The sequence below is a fragment of the Ovis aries genome, chromosome 12 (genome assembly GCF_016772045.2).
Source record: "Ovis aries strain OAR_USU_Benz2616 breed Rambouillet chromosome 12, ARS-UI_Ramb_v3.0, whole genome shotgun sequence".
In the NCBI taxonomy this organism is placed as follows: Eukaryota; Metazoa; Chordata; class Mammalia; order Artiodactyla; family Bovidae; genus Ovis; species Ovis aries.
The window spans coordinates 43124029-43144673 of record NC_056065.1 but is presented as its reverse complement, the minus strand read 5'-3'; the positions used below and the strand labels follow the sequence as shown (position 1 = coordinate 43144673).

The following is a 20645-nucleotide window of genomic DNA, read 5'->3' as shown; positions in this document are numbered from 1 at the left end:
CCCCAGTCTGTCTTGTCTTCATTTGCTTTGCTCATGCGCCAGACAGGGTTATGTGTATGTGTTGGGGGAGGGTGGGTGGAGGCATATCCACTCTATACAGAGCCCAGGGTGAGCGGCCCAGGGCTCCTGGTGTTGAGTGGTGGGTACCAATGGCTGTGTTCCCAGAAGGACTCAGGGATTTGAACAGGACATCAGCAGAGACATACTTTGCCGACAAAGGTCCATCTAGTCAAAGCTGTGGTCTTTCCAGTATGTAGTCATGTATGGACGTGAGAGTTGGACCATTAGGAAGGCTGAGCACCAAAGGATTGATGCTTTCGAACTGTGGTTGGAAAGAGAAGGCTTGAGACTCCCTTGGACTGTAAGAAGATCAAACCAGCCAATCCTAAAGGAAATCAACCCTGAACATTCATTGGAAGGACTGAAGCTGAACTCCAATACTTTGGCAATTTGATGTGAAGAGCTGACTCTGGAAAAGACCCTGATGCTGGGGAAGATTGAGGGCAGATGTCTGCGGGAGAAGGGGTAGACAAGAGGATGAGATGTCTGGATGGTATCATCGACAATGGACATGAGTTTGAGCAAACAGAGATGGTAAAGGACAGGGAAGTGTGGTGTGCTGCAGTCCATGGGGTTGCAAAGAGTTGAACACAACTGAGAAACTGAACAACAATCAGCTACCTGGGTGGGCCTGGGCAGGAGGGTGAACTGGAGCAGAGATAGGAGGCCCTGGGTAAGCAGCGAGAGCAGGGGTTCAACTGGCTCTTTGCCCCTCCCAGCCAGTGGCCCCTGATCTGGCCCTGGATCACCCACATGACTGAGACCTTGTTTTCCCCCCAAGCCCACTTAGACTGGCCCAGCCATCCTCCCAGCAAGTGGACTTGGCACCAGCCTCCCCAGGTGTACCAGTGGACCCCCAGCCCACATGCTGGCCCCGTTGGGCCCTGACGTAGCAATGGGAGATGCCCCAGTGAGCTGGGAGCCTGGGTGGGAACCCCAGGGCCTGGCCTCCTGAGTGTCCCAGCACAGGTTCTGAGCCCAGGCTACCCAGTGACCAGAGTCTGCATTTCTGTGGGCTTCAATTTGACTCTGAAGCAGGGCCACCATCCAGGGCTGATCTGGAGATGACTGAAGCACCACACTATGGCAAAGGACTCATTCAGGCCTAGCACCTGTAGGGAGGGTGGTCGGTGGGTCCTTGTCTCCCTGAGGATGGCAGGGCAGGCTGTCTCACCAGCCCTGAGGGCAGATGGGAAGGGATGGGCCCGAGCCACTCGCTCTGACCACGCACAGATCACAGCCGACCGTGTGTGGCAGCAGGGCCAAGCTGCTCCAAGTGTGTGTGCAACGTCACTTCAGTTGTGCCTGACTGTGACCCTAAGGACGTAGCCCTCCAGGCTCCTCTGTCCATAGGACTCTCCAGGCAAGAAGACTGCAGCAGGTTGCCATGCCCTCCTCCACGGGATCTCCTGCATTGGCAGGCGGGCTCTTTACCACTAGCGCCATCTGGGAAGCCCTGAAGATGGAGCCACAGACACATCCGAGTTCACTGATCTCAGAGGTCTTGTGATGTCCTCTGAGGCTGTGACTTCGGGAGGCCAAAGGGCCCAGTTCTTAGCAGCCCTCTCCTCCAGGGAGCCTGCGAGTGCACGCCCAGGAAGAACCCCAGGCTCCCTCAAAAGTCACACCCGCCCCCCCTGCTCAGAGCTCCCACCCAGCCTTGCGTTGGGACAAGGAGACCCAGCTGAGAGGGCTGTGGGGAGACACCACCCTGGTTTCTGAAAAAGATTTAGATGTGTCTGTTATCACCTCACTAATGTCATCTTCTGTTGTCTCCTTATGAAAGGGAAATAAGTTTGTTGTAGAAAATCTACAAATACAAGTGAGCAAAAAAGAAAATGACCCATAATCTCACAATTAAAATGTTGGTGTCTACTCTTTTTTTTTTCTACATACGTATCTTCATATTTTCTTTTATGAAAATGGCATCTTTCTGCCTGCTGCATTCTGTCACTTTATTTCTCACTCTGCACTATCACGGGCCTATTCCGTATCAAGTATGCTTGCTCATCCCTCTTACAGCGTGCCTTCCCGGAGAGCACAAGCAGGCAATCTGATCTTCCCTTACTCCCAAGCATCTAGATTCCTGCTTTTTAGCATCGGGACAGGGGTAAGCATCTTGTGGGAACCTGTGTCTTCTGTACCTAAAGACTGTTCTTAGGATAGGTTTTGGGGTTTGTTCTATCACAGGTTTATCAGGAACCCAGAGCATCTTATATGCATTGCCTGGTTGCATTCTAGAAAGGAGAAGGTGATCTAGGGTTTGGTTTTTTGTCTTGGGAGTTTTTTTCCCTTCAAAAATCCTTGATCCGACTTTAGCTTTGGGTACCTGCACCTGGTTCCCAGACAGCTTATGTGGGGGGATAGAAAGATGGTCAGAGGATCCAAGTTCCCTGGTCATGTTGGTAAATAGATGGTCCCCACCCCAATTCGGCCCCCAGGGAGGACTTGGGGGTGGGTGGAGGGAAAAGGGAGGTGAGCAGGTGCTCAGCACCAAGTCCAGCAGAAAAGCTCAGTTTTCATAGTCTGGGCTGCACATAAGGTCGTATGTCAGAAAAAAGGTGTGCTGATTAGAAAGAAAAATCACCGACAGCATACCAGCCACCTTGCCTGCTAGCTGTGTGACACTGGGACCACTCCACGCAACATAAGTGGAAGAACCTAGTGGACCTCCTGTCCCTCCTGAGGGGCAATCAGAGACAGAAGCCCCCCGATAGAGGATGTTTGGGGGGTCTGGAGTGGCTCCACTGCTGCAAAATGCTTTTTTTGGCGGGGGAGGGGGGCTGCACTGGGTCTTCCTTGTTGTGAGCAGGGGCTATTCTCTAGTTTCAATGTGGGGGCTTCTCATGGTGGTGGTTTCTCTTGCAGAACACAGGCTTTAGAGTGCAGGCTCAGTAGTTGGGGCTTGAAGGCTTAGTTGCCTTGAGCCATGGGGAATCTTCCCAGGGATCAAACCCATGTCCCCTGCATTGGCAGTCGGATTCTTAACCACTGGACCACCAGGAAAGTCCTGCAAAAATGCTTTTTGTGGTAGCAGCTCTGAGGGCATTTTGTTACAGAGGGTAAAAGTGGGGGAAGCTGCTCTCAGCCCCCAAAGCATCTGGCAGGTGATAGCGAGTGGGCTAGATCACGGTGAAAGAGGGGCAAGAAACAGGATTCCTGTGCGTCTTCTTCATCCATAACTAGATTTTCACAATAAGCATTGTGGTGTCCCTAGAGTGCACCAGGCTGTGCCAGGCACTGGGGCTACAATGTTGGGCAGAACAGAGATGTCCCTGCTCCCCGGGGGCTACATAGAGCAGGAGGGCAGGCTTAAGTAAGCACCCAGTGAGTACACAGTGACCACACCTGAAAGGGCTTCGAAGTCATGGGTCACAGTCCCTTGAGGTTGGAGACAAAACTTTAAGGCAAGATGAGACGGGTCACTGTAAAGTAGGAGTAAGTGCTTATGCAAAGGCCCTAGGGTGGCCTAAGGAATTGGAAAGTTACTGTGACAAAAACCCTGGGATGGAGGGTGTGAGTAGCTCCAGCTGAGCCCAGGAGAGCAGAAGCCACCCACAAAGGATGTCATTTGTCACCCACAAAGGGCACATTAGGAATTTTAGACTTCATCCTAAGAGCAAAGGGAAAGCCAGTGTTGAGTGCAAGCAAGGAAGGGACAGAAGCAAACGAGCATTTTTAAAAGATGGCTTATTGGACTTCCCTGATGGTCCAGTGGCTAAGAATCTGCCTGCCAAAGCAGCGGACATGGGTTCGACCCCATGGTCGGTGAAGACTCCACATGCCACGGGGCAGTTTAGCCCATGAGCCACAACTATGGATGCCCTGGCTCCCTAGAAACCGTGCTCTGCAACAAGAGAAGCCACCACCATTCAAAGCCCTCGCGCCTCAACTACAGAGTAGCCTCCTGCTCTTCACAACTAGACAGGGGAAAAAGCCGAAGCAGCAACAAAGATCCAACACAGCCAAAAATCAATAAGTAAATAAAATTCTAAAAAATAAAAATTGTTCAATTTTTGGAGAACCAAGTAAGATCTGAGCCCAAAATTTATGAGCATAGCAGCATTTCTGTGTTTTGTCTTTTCCTTGACTTAACTGAATTATTCGCTACATAGCTTTGAATAACATCACCAACTCAATGGACATGAACTTGGGCACACTCCTGGAGACAGTGAGGGACAGGGAGGCCCGGCTTGCTGCAGTCTATCAGGTCACAAAGAGTCAGACACAACTTAATGACTGAACAGCAACAGCAACAAGCTTGAATCGAATGCGGCAATTCATAATATATATATAGGGGCTTCACGGCTTGCGGCACCTAAGCCAGAGTCAGCAGCCTGTGCGTCAGGGCGCGCTGCTGTGGCTGCTCGGTGCCTTCTGTAGGAAGAATTTCTTTAAGCAACTTGAGCTCTTCCACTCTAACACCAGTGGACCTTTCCAAGTTCACCCATCTAAATCACACATCTCAGCATAAATCCACGTAGCATAGCCCTCGCTTGCCCACCAAGTTGCCAAAACATTCCCTGAGAATTGCCAGATGCCACCAGGGGATGTGTGATTGCCTCCTTTCAACTTGCTTAGACATGATGCTGGAAGAATAAGGGGGTTAAAGGAAAACTCGTGGTTTTCTGGGGTTGACTTGATGACTAGATCTAGTCCCAGGCAGCCATCCATCACCAGTTAGGGTCTTTTATGACCTTGAGGCCTGCCTGCAGCTGCTGAAAGGTTTGCTGAGCTGGGATTGTGTCTGGAGATTGGATTTTCTGTTTGCAGAGACATCAACAGCTTATCATGAACTTGCAGCTTCCAAATTCACTGCAGTGGAGCCCAAGGAACATGGATCTCTAGTTTGACCTTAAAAACAGCAAAGTGGGCAGGAGAGTTGGGTTCAATATTTCATTTTTATTTGGCCCCTTCACTCCAATCTGCCAAATTACCAACTGCATTAGCTGATGACTTTATAGAAGAGCTGGTATAAATGGCCCCAAGTGAACCCTGGCACAGCCACGCTGTGTAGGAAGAGGCCACATCAGCAGGTCTCTTTTTCTGCTTCCGTGCTGAGCAAGCAGTAACCAGCCTAAAGTTCCTTCTCAACACATTTTGTTGACCTTGTATATTTCCCCCACAAAAATCACTAGAACACATGGAATTGCTATGGATTTCCAAAATATTAATCTATTTAAAAATAAAATATAGAGAGTTTTTTCTAGTAGTAATATCAGTTTATTCATTATGAAGATTGTACCAGATGCTAGCAATAGTGGACACTAGATGTAGGGTAAACAGGAATTCTCTGTGCTTTATTTTCTGTAAATCTAAAATTGTTTCAAAGTAAAATGTTTTATTTTAAAAAATTTATTTCCAGAACTTGGGGGATCCTTGGTCATTACAATAACACTGCTTAATGGGACGGTTGCTTTAATTATTTTTCTTATGCATTTTCCTCCTAATAAATATCCCTAATCTTCTACTTGATCCCTAACTCATTATTAGAAACACATCAGGGACTTCCCGGGTGGCTTGTGGATAAAAGTCTGCCTGCCAATGCAGGTGACATGAATGCAGTCCCTGGTCTGGGAAAATTCCACATGCCGAAGCAACTAAGCCCAAGCGCCACAATTCCTGAGCCTGGATGCTGCAATTACTGAAGTCTGTGAGCCTAGAGCCTGTGCTCAGCAACAAGAGAAGCCATCACAATGAGAAGCCCACCCACTACAACAAAGACTCAGCACAGTGCTCGCTTCGGCAGCACATATACTAAAATTGGAACGATACAGAGAAGATTAGCATGGCCCCTGCGCAAGGATAACACGCAAATTCGTGAAGCGTTCCATATTTTTACACATGAAAAGATGCTCAACATCACTCATTATTAGAGAAATGCAAATCAAAACCACAATGAGGTACCACTTCACACCAGTCAGAATGGCTGTGATCCAAAAATCTGCAAGCAATAAATGCTGGAGAGGGTGTGGAGAAAAGGGAACCCTCCTACACTGTTGGTGGGAATGCAAACTAGTACAGCCACTATGGAGAACAGTGTGGAGATTCCTTAAAAAATTGCAAATAGAACTACCTTATGACCCAGCAATCCCACTGCTGGGCATACACACCGAGGAAACCAGAATTGAAAGAGACACATGTACCCCAATGTTCATCGCAGCACTGTTTATCATAGCCAGGACATGGAAACAACCTAGATGTCCATCAGCAGATGAATGGATAAGCAAGCTGTGGTACATATACACAATGGAGTATTACTCAGCCATTAAAAAGAATACATTTGAATCAGTTCTGATGAGATGGATGAAACTGGAGCCAATTATACAGAGTGAAGTAAGCCAGAAAGAAAAACACCAATACAGTATACTAACACATATATATGGAATTTAGGAAGATGGCAATGACGACCCTGTATGCAAGACAGGAAAAAAGACACAGATGTGTATAACGGACTTTTGGACTCAGAGGGAGAGGGAGAGGGTGGGATGATTTGGGAGAATGGGAATTCTAACATGCATACTATCATGTAAGAATTGAATCGCCAGTCCATGTCTGACGTAGGATGCAGCATGCTTGGGGCTGGTGCATGGGGATGACCCAGAGAGATGTTGTGGGGAGGGAGGTGGGAGGGGGGGTCATGTTTGGGAACGCATGTAAGAATTAAAGATTTTAAAATTAAAAAATAAATTAAAAAAAAAAAAAGACTCAGCACAGCCAAAAACCAGTCGATACATTAATTGAATGAAGAGGTTACTACTGCTGAGACTATGGTTTCTCCCCTTCCTTTCCCTTCAGTTTTACACCAGTGCCTCCCATTGGTAGAACTTAGGTTGCAGTGCTGCTGGCAACAGGCTCTGAGAAATGTCTGAGACAAGGGAGAGCTCAGAAGGGTGAGAACAACACTGAGTATCAACAAGTAACATTTGCCACAGTGTCTAAGCCATGTAGTATATGTTCTGAGGTATCCTCAAACAAGGGAGAGGTTAACTATATTTATTTGTTCATTTATCCATTCATTCATTGTGTCTGTTAGATGTCAGAATTTTTGCACCTTTAAATAAGATTAAATATGTAAAAGCCAAAAAAGAAAAAGAAAAGGAAAGAAACCATAAAGAAACACACCAGCTAAATTTTTGTAGTGTCTTGAGCTATCCCACGTTGAAGGTCAGGAATGGTGGCGGTAAGGAGATACCCGCCTCGTCCAAGGTAAGGAGCAGTGGCTGTGCTTTGCTGGAGCAGCCGTGAAGAGATACCCCATGCCCAAGGTAAGAGAAACGCAAGTAAGATGGTAGGTGTTGCAAGAGGTCATCAGAGGGCAGACACACTGAAACCATACTCACAGAAAACTAGTCAATCTAATCACACTAGGACCACAGCCTTGTCTAACTCAATGAAACCAAGCCATGCCTACAGGGCAACACAAGACGGGCGGGTCATGGTGGAGAGGTCTGACAGAATGTGGTCCACTGGAGAAGGGAATGGCAAGCCACTTCAGTATTCTTGCCTTGAGAACCCCATGAACAGTATGAAAAGGCAAAATGATAGGATCCTGAAAGAGGAACTCCCCAGGTCATTAGGTGCCCAATATGCTACTGGAGATCAGTGGAGAAATAACTCCAGAAAGAATGAAGGGATGGAGCCAAAGCAAAAACAATACCCAGTTGTGGATGTGACTGGTGATAGAAGCAAGATCCAATGCTGTAAAGAGCAATACTGCATAGGAACCTGGAATGTCAGGACCATGAATCAAGGCAAATTGGAAGTGGTCAAACAAGAGATGGCAAGGGTGAACGTCGACATTCTAGGAATCAGAGAACTAAAATGGACTTCATTGGAAAAGACTCTGATGCTGGGAGGGATTGGAGGCAGGAGGAGAAGGGGACGACCGAGGATGAGATGGCTGGATGGCATCACAGACTCAATGGACGTGAGTCTGAGTGAACTCTGGGAGATGGTGATGGACAGGGAGGCCTGGCGTGCTGCGATTCATGGAGTCGCAAAGAGTCGGACACGACTGAGCGACTGAACTGAACTGAACTGAACATTGTATGTGATGGCAAGTTAAAAGCTTTCAACTTGCAACTAACTCAGACTTTAGTTCAAACTGGACCAGAACCTCTTGTTGGAAACAGCAGGAGAGACCACGGGACATATTTTACAGATGAGGAAACTGAGGCACTGCCTCTCCCCATGATGATACGCAACATCAGCAGGAATCTCGTGCATGCTCTGGATTCCAGATCCTGAACTTGCTGACTTTTAAAATCAGTGGTTTTCAAACTTGTGTGTGCACAGGACTCCTTAAAAGTCTGAACCGTCGATCTGAGGAAGAACCCAGGTATCTGCATTTCTAACAAGCAACAGAAACAGTGCTCACAGTCTGTTGCCAGATGAAGGGACCCTGAAGGTGTTTCCAGGAGGCAGCACCTGCTCCCCACCACCTCCAATCTTCCTTCTGATCCGAGGCTGGCATTTAGAACCCAGTTCCTGATGCAGGGCCCACCAAGATTACCCAAGCAACGCTCACAGGCTGGCTGGAACTCCCTGCCTCACTAACACACAGCTCTAAAATTCCAAGCCTGAATCACTGATTCTCAGCCTTGGCAGGGTACTGGAATCACCTAGTATTGTTTAGTCACTAAGTCATGCCCAACTCTTTTGAGACCCCATGGACTGTAGCCCACCAGGCTTCTCTGTCCATGAGATTTCCCAGACAAGAGGTTGCCATTTCCTCCTCCAGGGGATTTTCCCAACCCAGGGATCAAACCCTCATCTCCTGCACTGGCAGGCGATTCTTTACCACTGAGCCATCCAGGAAGCATGGGGGAACTTTAAAAAGCACTGTTGCTGCTTCCCACCCTCAGAGCTCCTGATGAACTAAATGAGCTGGGGAAGGGGGAAAATATGGATGCAGATAAACACAAGAGATCAAACAAAAGAACTTTTTGGCCCAGTGGTTGAGAATCTGCCTTGCAGTGCAGGGGACTTGGGTTTGATCCCTAGTTGGGGAACTAAGACCCACACACACTGCGGAGCAAGTAAGCCTGAACGCTGGAACTGGAGAGTCTGTGTGCTGCCAACGAAAGATCCCACGTGCCACAACTAAGACCCAATGCAGCCAAAGAAATAAATACTTTTTTTAAAGAATCCGATTCCTTCACCTGTTAGATTCTCAGAGACTGACCTTCATTTCACAGTCCCTATTTGCTCTCTGCAGTTGCTGCAGGACCCAGAACAGGAAACGAACTAAATGGCCATCTACAATGGAATGGGTAAAAAATTACAGTTAAAGTGGACTTTTACACATGTAGACACTGACGCAGAGATGAAACGAGCAGATTTTTTCTATGTGCAACAAAACGGATGAACTCATGGGCTTCCCTGGTGACTCAGTGGCAAAGAGTCCACCTGCCAGTGCAGGAGACATGGGTTCAATCTCTGATCCTGGAAGACCCCACAAACCTCGGAGCAACAAAACCCTTGTGCCGCAACTATTGAGCCTGTGTCCTAGAGCCCAGGAACTGCGACCACTGAAGCGCCTGCGCTTTCGAGCCTGTGCTCCACAACAGCAGCCCCCACAATGAGAAGCCCCCGCTCACCGCAAGTAGAGAAAGCCCACAAGCAACAAAGACCCAGCACGACCCAAAACTAACTGAATAAATAAAATGATGTTTTAAAAAATGGATGAACTCATAACACAGCACTGAACACATAAATATATAAAAATTTCAAAATCAGGGACTCCTCTAATAGTCCCGTGGTTAAGACTCCACCCTGCCAATGCAGGGGTCTCGGGTTCAGTCACTAGTCCAGGAAACTAAGATCCCACATGCTGGAAGTAGCATTCAAAACATTGAATAAATAAAAAGAAACATTAAAAAATAACTTAAAACAGAGCTTCCCTGGCAGTCCAGTGGTTGAGAGTCCTCCTTAAAATGCAGGGGACACGGGTTTGATCCTGATCCGGGAAGACCCCATGGGCCTCCAAGCCTGTGCGCCACGACTACTGAACCTGAGCTTTAGAGCCTGGGAACCACAGCTACTGAAGCCCTCGCGCCTAGAACCTGTGCTCTGAACAGGAGAAGCCACGGTGATGAGAAGCCCGCACCCCACAACAGGAGGGTAGCCCCTGCTCACTGCAATAAATAAAGCCCACATGCAGCAACAAAGGCCCACCACAACCAAAAAAAATTGTTTTTAAGAATAATAACTAAAAATAAATACATTTGCTAAAACAAAAGTTTAAAATCAGACAATAATCTATAAGGTTAGAATCATAATAGTGGTTGTAAAATCAAGAAGGACCTCATGGGGCCTTCCTGGGAACAGATTCCAGTGTCCCCCTCCTACCTCTTATTTGTACCAAAGGTTTTTTTTTAATTGGAGTATAGTTGCTGAATCAGTTTTATATATATATATATATATATATCCCCTCTTTTTTGGATTTCCTTCCCATTCAGGTCACCACAGAGCACGGAGTGTAGTTCCCTGTACTTACAGAGAAAGGAAAGTGAAAGTGAAAACGAAGTCGCTCAGTCGTGTCCGACTCTTTGAGACCCCATAGACTGTAGCCCAGGCTCCTCCATCCATGGGACTCCCTAGGCAAGAATACTGGAGTGGGTTGCCATTGCCTTCTCCAGGTGTACCAAAGTTTTAACCTCTTAGGTCTTCTCTGAGTTTCAAAGAGCAAACATAACCAGAGAAGTGAGAAAATGCAGAAACAAAGGAAAACAGTCAAGCAAGACAAAATACTGTTTAGTCATAAAACAAAGTCAAGAACCTTTAGTTCCTCCTAAAGGACTGTAGATAATATACTGAGCCATATCTTTGAGCTGTTTTGCAGATGCTAAACCCCCCACCAGGTGGAAGAAGTTAACTGCTTGCTGACCAACAGTACCTAGACCCCAGACCAGCTGGAGCCTGAAGGTTGATGATGCTGACTCCTGAAATACCACCCAGTTGCCTCACCTCCCAACCAATCAGAAGACTGTCCACAAGCTGATCAGGCACCCTGAGACCTTCTCCCTTACCTTGCCTTTAAAAATTCTTCCCCAGGGGCTTCCCTGGTGATCCAGTGGTTAAGAATCCACCGTGCAATGTGGGGGACACAGGTTCAATTCCTGGTCAGGGACTGAGGACCCCACACACTGCAAAGCAGCTAAGCCCACATGCCACAAACTACTGAGCCCTTGAATTCTGGAGCCCATGAACCACAACTAGGGAGTCGGTGTGCCGAAACAAAGATCCTGTGTGCTGCAGCTAAGAGCCGATGCAGCCAAAAATACAAGGCGCCTTCCCCGAAAGCCACTGGGGAGTTCAGGTCTTCTGAGCACAAACTGCGCGTTCTCTGTGCTTGGCCCATACTGGGCACCTGCTCTAAACACTGTCCTTTCCTTCACCACAGCCCAGTGTAGGTAGACCGGCTTCCTATGCATTGTTGGGTGAGCACAGCCAAGTCTGATTTGTGTCAGTTAGTCTTTGAGGGGATGGAAAGTGCCTAGAAGGGAACCTGGAGAGATGGTGTTCTAGGCACTTATCATGTTCTCTGTCCTGAGCTAGATGCAGCTGGTAATGGTTTGTGAAAACTCATCAAGCTGTACACTTAGGATTCGTGTGCCTTCCTGTCTGGGTGATGTTACAGACTGAACTGTACTCCCCTAAAATTCATATGTTGAGCTCTAACCCTCAATGTGACTGTATTTGGAAACAGACTCTTTAAGGTCATTACGATTAAATGAGGTCATCCATCAAAAAATGGGCCAAAGAACTAAACAGACATTTCTCCTAAGAAGACATACAGATGGCTAACAGACACATGAAAAAATGCTCAACATCACTCATTATCAGAGAAATGCAAACCAAAACCACAATGAGGTACAATTTCACGCCAGTCAGAATGGCAGCCATCAAAAGTCTACAAGCAATAAATGCTGGAGAGGATGTGGAGAAAAGGGAACATTCCTACACTGTTGGTGGGAATGCAAACTAGTACAGCCACTATGGAGAACAATATGGAGGTTCCTTAAAAAACTGGGAATAGAATTGCCATACGACCCAGCAATCCCACTGCTGGGCATACACACTGAGGAAACCAGAATTGAAAGAGACACGTGTATCCCAATGTTCACTGCAGCGCTGTTTACAACAGATAGGACATGGAAGCAACCTAAGTATCCATCAGCAGACAGATGGATAAGAAATTTGTGGTACATGTACACAATAGAATATTACTCAGCTATCAAAAAGAATGCATTTGGGTCAGTTCTAATGAAGTGGATGAAACTGGAGCCTATTATTCAGAGTGAAGTAAGTCAGGAAGAAAAACACCAATACTATATATTAATAAATACATATACGGAATTTAAAAGATGGTAACAATGACTCTAAATGCAAGACAGCAAAAGAGACACAGATGTAAAGAACAGACTTTTGGACTATGTGGGAAACGGCGAGGGTGGGAAGATTTGAGAGAATAACATGGAAACGTGTACATTACATATGTGAAATAGATCACCAGTCCAAGTCCAATGCATGAATCAGTGCACTCAAAGCTGGTGCGCTAGGACAACCCAGAGGGATGGGATGGGGAGGGAGGTGGAGGGGGTTCAGGATGGGGGACACATGTACACCCGCGACTGATTCATGTCAATGTATGGCAAAAACCACTAAAATATTGTAAAGTAATTAGCCTCCAGTTAAAACAAATTGAAACTTTTAAAAAAAAGGATTAAATGAGGTCGTAAAAGTGGAGTCCTGAGCCCAACAAGACTGGGGTCCTTTTAAAAAGAGAGAGAGGGGACTTCCCTGGTGGTCCAGTGGCTAAGACTCCACCCTCCCAATGCAAGGGGGCCTGGGTTCGATCCCTGGTCAGCGAGCAGAGCTGGGTTCATGGGTGTAAGAACCAGACAGTGGCACACAGACAAACCCCGCCCCCGCATCCAGAAAGTCTCTGTGACCCACTTGGTTTACTACCATCATCTTGAAATTCCTCATCTTTTTTGAACAAAGGGTCCCATATTTTTATTTTGCACTGGGCCCTGTGATTATGTAGCCCCTCCTGCCAGGAAGGAACTCATATCCGACTGTCAGCCCTGATAACCTCTGCGGAATAGGACTGCTGCTGCTGCTGCTGCTGCTAGGTCGCTTCAGTCGTGTCCGACTCTGTGCAACTCCATAGACAGCAGCCCACCAGGCTCCCCCAACCCTAGGATTCTCCAGGTAAGAACACTGGAGTGGATTGCCATTTCCTTCTCCAATGCATGAAAGTGAAAAGTGAAAGTGAAGTCGCTCAGTCGTGTCTGACTCTCTTCGACCCCATGGACTGCAGCCCACCAGGCTTCTCCATCCATGGAATTTTCCAGGCAAGAGTACTGGAGTGGGGTGCGGAATGGGACTGGAGGGCGTGAAAACACCAGGATTTCTGGTACCCTTCTGTACACTGTATGTATTTTCTTTTGTAACTTTTACATGTATACCCAGGACACAATCTAGCCGTCCAGTGGAAAGAACGTGGGCTTGGAGCGGGCAGAACCGGGTGAAACTCTGCCTCTACCAGTCAGTTACCGGCTTGCTCATCTTCGATAAATTACCCTCCTGAGACTCAGTTTCCTCCTGGAAAAAAACTAGGGGCTTGTTTTCTATCTCTTGGGGCTGGTGTAAGACTGAGTCTGTAGTATAAAGGTGCTTATTGCATAGTTACTGGGCTGGGGATACAGCCGGCAGGGGAGCACAGAAGCTGACAACATGGTCTGATTTAAATCTCAACTCAAGGAATTCTCTGGCAGTCCAGTGGTTAGGATTTGGTGCTTTCACTGCCAGGGCCCAGGTTCAATCCCTGATCAGGGAATTAAGATCCTGTAGGACATGCAACATGGCCAAAAAAAATAAAAAAAAAAAGTATGTAAATCCCAAACTCAACCAATTCCCATGTAAAGTTGGATCCTTTCTGTGCCTCAGTTTTGTAATCTATAAAATGGGAGCGATCTAGACTCACAATCCATTATTGTCAATCCCTAAGCCCCCAAAGCTCTGAAAACAGAATGTGTTTGAATTTAGCACAAACTCACTTGGCTAAATCTCTGACCACTGAGGTGAGGCTACAATCTTAATTATCTACCCAGTCCCTTCCCCCTCACGCTTTGCATGCAAGCCATACATTTTGCTGCAGAATGACTCATGGGTTTCACAATGAGGGGCTCTCTGGATGCCCCTGCGGCTGCGATACGGTGGATCTGATTCTCCAGAGCCGTGGTGAGGGTTAGATGCCTTGCAGTCAGTAAGACACCAGTCAGTGCTTGGTCCATGGGACTGACTCACGAGGATGTTGCTACTTGGTGTCACCTGATAAACTTGGGCTTAAATCTCCTTTCTGTCCCTCATTATCAGGGTGGGCTTGGGCAACGTGCACGAGGTCTCTGGGTCTCCTAAACTGTGAGCATTGATGCCACATCATGGTATTTTACCAGGCTTGTGAAGACCCCAGGGTGAGAAGGAAGAGCAGTTGCTCGGTCATGGTGGTCACATTTGCTCGCCTGTTAATTGAGTGCTGAGCGCACTGGAAGGCCAGGCTGCAGAGAGGGCACCTGGGCCCTCTGTCTTAAGCAGGGCCCACACCAGGGAGAGGTTTGGGAAAAGACCAGCTCATCTAATTCCTGGAGTACACGGAAGGAAGAGGTGGGGAGGGGCTCCCCGCTCCTGCCCTGCACTGAGAAAACCCCGCATGCCTCAAGCTGGTCACAGCTGTGCTGGGGATCCCAGCAATCTAGAGGCAGAGCTTCATTGCCCTCACCAGTCCTGCCTGTGCAACTAGGGGCTTGCCTCTGGCTCTGGGAGGCAGGGGGCTTGTTCATGGCTTCCCAATGCCTGGGACCCAAAGGAGACCAGTGCTGCCAACACTTAGTGCTGGCTTCCCTGGGTTCTGAGCATCCAGCCAAGTCCCTAGGGGCCCCGCCGCCTTCAACCCTGCCTTCCCCTCCCTCCCTCATCCCTGGCTCCCTGGCTCACCACCCACCCTCCAACCCAGTACCACCCTTAGACCCAGACAAGACAGTACAGGAACTGCAGGCCCCACACCTCAGGGTCCCCCACATTTTGGATCACCTTTCTCAAAGAGCAACTTTCTCAATGCCTGGGACCAACAGAGACTAGAATTGTCTTTTAGCTGGGGCACTTAACCACTCAGATGCTTTGAGAAGTTCAAGTCCTCACACCTATGCAGCCAGCCCAGGAGGGAGCCTGGGGTGCCTCCCACTGGCCAGAAGGGCATTACTTCGGGGAATCACATGAGATTGGGCTGCACAGACAGTGATGCCAAGCTGATGCTGCATTCTTCAGAATTGTTTATACAGACAAACGTGAAAGTGTTAGCCATTCAGTCGTGTCTGACTCTTTGTGACTCCATGGACTCCAGCTCGCCAGGCTCCTCTGTCCATGGCATTCTCCAGGCAAGAATACAGGAGTGGATAGCCATTCCCTTCTCCAGGGGATCTTCCCTACCCAGGGATCAAACCCAGGTCTCCAGCACTGCTGGCAGATTCTTTATTGTCTAAGACACCACATAAGCCCTGCAGACACCCTCCAGGATCCCTGCACGTGGCGGAGCAGCCTCCTCCAAAGCAGTTATCTTTCTGTAGCTCCTGGAATATCTCAGGCCCCTCCCACTTCCAAGCCTTGGCACCCGCAGACATGTGACACTTCCTACCTGGATGACCCCTCCACACTCTTCCCAAGAGTCTCTGCTTAGATCTCATCTCCTCTGAGGAGCCTTCCCTGCCCACCCCCATTTTTCCCACCCATTTTTATTTCCTTTGTAAGACTGTATGTGAGGGACAGGAGATGGATGAACTCAGACTCTTGGGCGGCTCCCATTCTGGTGGCTCACGGGGCCCCATCTGGCTTAGTCAGGAGCCCCTCACCCCTCCTCCAGTTCAGCCTGAGCATTGCCTGAGCTTTATCAGGCCAGTATCCAAACTCGTGAGGTCTCCAAAGTCTCTGGGTCTCCCTCACTCTCTGCCCAAGTAGCTCACTCCTGCAATTTTTCTTTCCAGTGCCACTTCCTCCAGGAAGACTCCAAAGCTTCCCATAGCCCCTGGCACTGTCCTCCGTGGCCTAGACTGCCTGGGCTCACCTGAGAGGCTGGAGCAGGTGGGCTTCCTCACAGCCATTCCCCTCAGCCCCGGCTCCTATCCCGCTGCCTGCAGGGTGAGGCTTGACTCTGAGGAGGCTCCTCTTATGATAGATGTCAGTTGAAGGAATAAATGAGTGAAAAAGTGCATATTTGTTTAGCAAAATTGGGATGATGTTGGGGCATGCTGGTTTTGTTTTTTAAGGCAGCTTTCTAAAAAAATGTCTCATCTTTTGAGCATTTTCCCTTTTCATTAAATATTCTTCTACATGATCCTGATGATGGCACATTTTTTTATCTTTGGTGCCACAAGTTTTTCTAAGCAACACCCTGCTGTTGAGAATCAGGTTTCATTAAAGTGAGCAGCGCTGGGCTTCCTGGATGGAAGATGAGTTAGAATGAGTTCTATGTGAGCAATGCTCAGAGCATATCTCCCACACATTTTAAAATGTTCCTGCCCCAATGACCTCAGGAGAAGGTGGGGAGAAGAAGGGGATGGGAAGCAGCTGCTAGTACTGAGGGCAGAATCCCTTTGGGTTCTGGGGATTCTGAGTTCAGAGAAGGGAATCTGGACAGGGAGGAAGGATCACGTCAAACTTGGCAGGAAAGACCTAACACCCCCCTCTGATGTGGGTTGTTCCCCTGCCCTTGCTTCCTGGGTCTCAGGACCTGAGGAACTTTTTACTGTTAACAAGGGGTCCCTGGAAGGTTGGGAAGGGGGCCCCTTGTGGGAAGGCAAAAGCAGCACCAGCATCACCTTCTACAATCCACCCTGTTGTTGCTGTTCAGTTGCCAAGTTGTGTCAGACCCTTTGCAACCCCATGCGCTGCAGCACGCCAGGCCTCCCTGTCCCTCACCATCTCCCAGAGTTTTCCAAGTTCATGTCCACTGAGTCGGTGATGCCATCCAACCATCTCAGCCTCTGTCCCCCTCTTCTCCTTCTGTCTTTAATCTTCCCCAGCATCAGGGTCTTTTCCAATGAGTCGGCTCTTCACATCAAGTGGCCAAAGTATTGGAGCTTCAGCTTCAGCATCAGTCTTTCCAATGAGTATCCAGGGTTGATTTCCTTTAGGATGGACTTTCCTTTAGGAGGGACTCTCAAGAGTCTTCTTAAGCACCACAGTTCGAAAGCATCAGTTCTTTGGCTCTCAGCCTTCTTTATGGTCCAACTCTCACGTTTGTATGTGACAACTCACCCTGGACCTCCTTAAGAGGCCCTGAGCCACGGTCCTCCTGTCTCTTTCCACCACATACCCAGTTTCTGGGTGTCTGAACCATGTGATCAAAGAGGCCTGTCACTCGGTTTAATAACCTGCTTGAAAAGCCATCTGGAAATTCTTTTTCTTTGTTTGGCTGTGCTGGATCTTCGTTGCCACAGGCAAGCTTACTTGCCCCACAGCTTGTGGGATCTTAGTTCCCCACCAGGGATCAAACCCATGTCCCCTTAATTGGAAGGTAGATTCTTAATCACATAGACCACCAGGGAAATCTTCATCTGGAAAATTTTAACTCCCCTTTGCTCGTTATATACCAATTCTCCAATACTTTCGCACCTGATGCAAAGGGCCAACTCACTGGGAAAGACCCTGCTGCTGGGAAAGATTGAGGGCAAGAGGAGGAGGGGGCAACAGAGGATGAGATGGTTGGATGGCATCATTGACTCAATGGACATCAGTTTGAGCAAGCTCCAGGAGATGGTGAAGGACAGGGAAGCCTGGTGGGCTGCAGTCCATGGGGTCAGACACGACTAAGAGACTGAACAACAACAACAACCCACCGATCCCACCAGAACCCTGAACCAGAACCTCCTGCACCATCCAGCTGCACGGGCCCTGGCAGCTTCCGGACCAAGGCAGGCCCCAGGGGCATGGATTCCAGCTCAGCCCCACCCCCACTCCCCCATCTTTCCTGGGTGCTGTGGAAATCATAGCAGAGGCTGAGTGGAGGACCACTGTGAGACGTGGGTGAGTTAACTGGGTGAAGACTGCTTACAACAATGCCTGATGCTTGGTAAGCACTGGTTGTGATCACTCCCACTCAGGACCTTGGAACGTTCCAGAACTTTGTCTTTGCCTAGCTAATGCCTATAGAGCAACGATCTCTTCTGGAAATAGGGTCTGGCTGGGACAGGAGGGCAGATGGATAAGAGGAGAGAAATTGAAGTTAGAAGTTTCAAGTAAAGTGTTCAAGGAGATATAGTGAGAGAAACTGGCTCAAACCAACTTTAACAGAGAGACCCGAGCCAGGGGGAGGCAGGAGCTTCACTCTCCGCCCCTCCCCAACCCTAGAGATGGGGAACTCCACAGTGAGGCAGGGAGCAAGGCTGGGCAGGGGCTGGGGAGGGAAGACAGAGGTGCAGATTCACTCGGACGAAAGCCCAAAGCATCTGGAGAACACACAGCCACCCCTCTCCCAGAGCTCCTCTTCACAGGATCCCAGGCAGACTTTCACACCCTCGCTTCTCACCTCCATTCTCAGCACCTCTTCCCCTCTCCTCTCTCTCAGCTGATGAGCTTGCTTCCTAATTAACAGGAAAAAAAACAAAAACACAGAAGTCCCTACATTCCCACAACCTCTCTGCCAGTCCATGGACAGCTATCCCCTGTCTTCTTCCCACCTGCCTGTCACCGGGACCATCCATGCTCCCATCCAGCCCGGCCCCTCCCACTTCTGCCTCATCACTGCCGTCCTTCCTTCTGGACCGTTCCCTCCACCTGCTTCCCCCCAGGCTGGTTTTCTTCCCATCTCAGGCATCTTTAGGGCGTATGGCACTCACTGTACTACTCTTTCAGGCTTTTGGAGAGTTTGAAATTTTTCAAAATATCAGGTTGAGAGGCGGCTTTCTCTCCCTCCTCTCCTTCCATTCCTTCCCTTTCTTCTTAATGAATTCTGTCCAAAAGGCACCGGGAAGGGGGAAACAGGCCACACAGCAGCTGTCCTGGGTGGCCAGGTGTGGATGTTGGAGTCCCAGCCGGGTGAGGAGGGTGGCCTGGTGGGGGTATCAGAGCCTGAGGGTGAGGCACGGGGGAAGGGGAGAGGGGGCAGGTCTTTGCCTGGGGCCAGTAGCCCGGACAGTGAGGAAGGCAGCTCGTGGGGAGAGGGCAGCAGCCTCCTGATGTGGGGTGTGGAGACCAAGCGGGGTGAGGAGGGCACCTGGGGGTTCTGGCCGTGGTGGCCCCTGTCTGCTTTCTTCTGCACGGCGCACACTGCCTGTGATGTATTATGAATGCGCCTGTTTGCTTCTTGCTTTTTCCTGTATTGTCTGCCTCCCATCCCCTCCAAACCACTCCCCCCACCCCACTTTAGAAAGTCCTCAAGGTCAGGGACATAGGCCACCCTGCCTTCTCCGGGCCATGTTTGGTGGCATTTGACAACGTGTGTTAATGAATGAGTGAAACCTGTAGCCCCCATCCCTCGACAGTCACATGGATGGTGAGGTTTGGTAACACCTGAATGAGGCACAAAAGAAAGAGAAATAAACAGTGAGGCAGGTTTCGGCTTAGGCCACTGGGGGTGCGGGGGAGAGGGAGCAACTTTCACTGAAGCAGACAAGAAATGCAAGATGAGGGCGGGTTGATGGGAAGTCGGGTTGGGGTCAGATTCCTTGGAGGGGAATGCCACAAGCCCAAGTGGAGAGGCCACCAGGCTGCTGGGGACCCAGCCAGGAGCCTGGGAGCAAAGTCCAGGAACAAGGTGCAGCCAGCACCCTCAGGCCCAGGAGCTGAGCCTCTGGGAGAAGGTGGTGGGAGGAGGGAAGAGCTGAGCTGCCAGCGCCAAGCTAAACAGGAAAAGCACCTCTGGAATAACCTGCCACCTGCATACAGGAATTAAGAAAAGAACAGGAAGTTTGTTGCAATATACAAAGTATTTTCAGCAAAATAAACTTCTCGACACAATATCTACCCCAAACCACCAGTGGCCCAAACACAGCAACACTGCTGCTGCTGCTGCTGCTGCTAAGTCGCTTCAGTCGTATCCGACTCTGTGCGACCCCATAGATGGCAGCCCACCGGCTCCCCCATCCCTGGGATTCTCCAGGCAAGAATACTGGAGTGGGTTGCCATTTCCTTCTCCAATGCATGAAAGTGAAAAGTCAAAGTGAAGTCGCTCAGTCGTGTCCTACTCCTAGCGACCCCATGGACTGCAGCCTACCAGGCTCCTCCATCCATGGGATTTTCCAGGCAAGAGTACTGGAGGAACACTAGGCAGAAAGGAGAGTGAATGCCCAGTCCTGTAATCCGCTGGCTTGGCCTGCTTCCTTCAGGCGGCAGGGAGCGCGGTGAGCGCAGTGGAGCACGGCTGGGACAGCGATGCCTTTACCTCACATTGCCACCAGGTGGCGGCCGTGATCTCTTGGAGTTCAAACGAGAGGCCTGCGTGGGAGAAGGTGGCCCAGCGGCCGGAAGGCTCCGCCCCCGGCTCCACTTCAACTTCTTTGTAGAGAGAGGTGCAGCCTCGC

The 20645-nt window shown here is 49.2% G+C and overlaps 1 non-coding gene across 1 annotated transcript; it reads left to right on the top strand.

Moving 5' to 3' along the window:
* Nucleotides 1-5793: 5793 nt before the first annotated feature.
* On the top strand, nt 5794-5900 carry LOC114117395 (U6 spliceosomal RNA). Its single transcript, XR_003591095.1, has one exon. It is a non-coding gene; the product is annotated as a U6 spliceosomal RNA (small nuclear RNA).
* The last annotated feature ends 14745 nt before the right edge of the window (nt 5901-20645 follow it).